This window comes from Chrysochloris asiatica, unplaced genomic scaffold (genome assembly GCF_000296735.1).
Source record: "Chrysochloris asiatica unplaced genomic scaffold, ChrAsi1.0 scaffold00040, whole genome shotgun sequence".
Lineage (NCBI taxonomy): Eukaryota > Metazoa > Chordata > Mammalia > Afrosoricida > Chrysochloridae > Chrysochloris > Chrysochloris asiatica.
The window spans coordinates 20144468-20147255 of record NW_006408558.1 but is presented as its reverse complement, the minus strand read 5'-3'; positions in this window follow the sequence as shown (position 1 = coordinate 20147255).

Genomic DNA, 2788 nt, shown 5'->3' with positions numbered 1-2788 from the left:
GCAATGTTGTCCATAGCTTATCATGATCCACACAATTGAAAGTCTTTGTGTAGTCAATAAAGCACAGGTAAACAGAAGGCAGTAGTAGGGATGATAACATACAAGGGGGTAGGGGGCTTCAAAAAATGGGACAATTCCATGATCTTTCCATTCTGTTTTCCACAAACTTTTTTTAAGCGATCCATTCAACGGAAACAGAGCAGCTGGAAAGCCCAAGTCCTGAGGAGGGCAGCCACCCACAGTGGTCCTGACCCACTGCTGATAGTGAGTGATAACTTCTTGTTAGGTGCTGTTAAGCTGGTTACAACTCATAGTAACCATATGTACAAGAGAATAAAACATAGCCCAGTCCTCTAGACCCAGAGAGAGAGAGGGGCTGTGTGCTGATGACCAGGGGGCAGGCTTGTGGGGTATACCATTTGGTTGGTTGATGATGCATGGAGGGGATTATAACCATGGCAATGTAACGATATACGATAGCATGAATGTAAAGCTAATGTTCTGCCATGTAAACGATCACATAATTCACAATAAAATATTTAAGAAAAAAACAAACAAACATTGCCCAATCCTGTGCTATCCTCACAACTGTTGCTGCTAGAGACCATTGTTACAGCCACTGTGTCAACCCCTCACATTGAGGGTCTTCTGCTCTTTGTTGATCTTCTATTGTAACAAGTCTGATGTCCTTATCCAGGAACTGGTCCCTCCTGATACTATGTCCAACTATGTGAGATGAAGTCTTGCCATCCGCGTTATTCAGGAACATTTTAGCTGTACTTCTTCCAACACAGACATGTTCATTCTTCTGGCCATTTGTGGTATATTTAATATTCTTCACCAACACCATAATTCAAAGACATCAATTATTCCTTATTCATTGTTCAGCTCCCACACACATATGAGGTGAGGGAAAATACCATGGCTTGAATTACAATGAAGCCGTCAAGGGGCAAAGAATACCAGAATGGATAAGAAAGGAGAACCCATTCACATGCTGTCTACAAGAAACACACCTTAGGCAAAAATACGCTAAAACTCAAAGGATAGGGGGAAAAAAAAAAATCAAGCTAATGGCAATCAAAAAAGAGTAGTAGTGGCCACATTAATTTCTGATAAAATAGATTTTAAGGCAAAAACCATCATAAGAGACAAGAAAGAACTTAAAAAAGAGAAAGAGAGTAAAAAGAAAGAAGGGCCAGCAGTGGAACACATACTTTGGACCCCGAGATCCCTGTGTATTCCTCTTGATTGTATCCCACGTCATTCTTAGGCTTTCTTCTCTTTTGTTGTTGTGCTGACCCTCCTTGATTGAGGGGACAGGGAGCCATGACACCAGAGAAGCAGCAAAACTAAGAGCACAAGACAGAGCGGGCGATTTCCCAACTGACCGAGTGAAAAAAAACTGAGTGGCTTTGGGCAGAAGACTTGTGTGTAGAGGGGAGTGCCTCCCTGGTATGTGTTTGAGGAGCTAGGTATACTGGCCCCTGAAGCAAGAGCTGAGAGTCTTCAGGCCAAGGCTTACCGGCTAAATGGAGTGTCTTTTGGGCCCGTGTCATCAGAGATGAAACAGCTTTGTAACATGACTAAAAGACTGAGGACCAGAGAGAAGCAAGCCTGCGGACATGCTGAGAAGAGGTTGTCCTGACCAACGAACTGGACTCTGTGTCTTTCTGATCAAGAAGTTTAACCTGTTAAGTTCCCTAATAAATCCCATTAGTATGGTCTGTGAGCTCTTGTGTGGCCGTTGCAAGGAATCCTGGAATGGCAGAGAAATTGAGGGTATCTTGGGAGGGAAGGTCAGTGCTAGACTTGTTAAAGAAGGTTCAAGAGTGGAAGCATGTCTGACCTCTGCCTCACAGGAGTCAGCCTTGGACTGATGCTGAGTTTAACTATCCTTCCCCTTTGTAAATTCAAAGGAGGTCAGACACTGCCCCCAAGACATTTTTATATTAATAATTTGTTATGATCCACAAAGTCAAATGCCTTTGCATAGTCCATAAAACACAGACAACCATCTTTCTGGTATTCTTTGCTTTCAACCAAAATCCATCTAATATCAGCATTGATATCCTTTTCTGAATCTGACTTCAATTATTGGCAGTTCTCTGCTGATGTACTGCTGCAACGGGTTTTGAGTTATCTTCAGCAAAATTTTACTTGCATGTGATATTAATGATGTTGTTCAAAAATTTCCACATTTATTTGGAAAGGGCTCAAATGTGGATCTCTTGCAGATGATTGGCCAGGTAGCTTGTCTTCCAAATTTCTTGGCACCGATGAGTGAATACCTCCAGCACGGCATTTGTTTGCTGCAGTAACAGAACTACTTATAAGTGAGTGACTGTAACAAACAGACATTTGTTTGTTACATTTCCTGAGAAAACTGTAAACAACCTGATTTTATATTTTTCACCTGGCCCTGGGCTGAATCCTTCCCTGTGGTTGGGTATGAACCTTGAAGGGATTGGTCAATAGACTATGCAAACAAGTGTATCTATGGCCTACTGAAAGGGAATTAGTTGGTTTGTGCTCCCTTCCCATTGGGAATGGCCATGCCTTGAAACTGACAAGGAGTTGTGTATATATTGCAGCTAATTCCAGAGACATTTTTTTGAGACAGCAAGAAACAGGAAATGAAGCAGAAAGAGAAGAGGCAAAAAGCTTCCTAAGGAGCTCTGGTAGCGTAGTGGTTACGAATTGGGCTGCGAACCTCAGGGACAGCAGTTTGAAACTACCAGCTGCTCCGTGGGAGAAAGATGAGGCTTTCTGCTCCCGTAAAGATTTA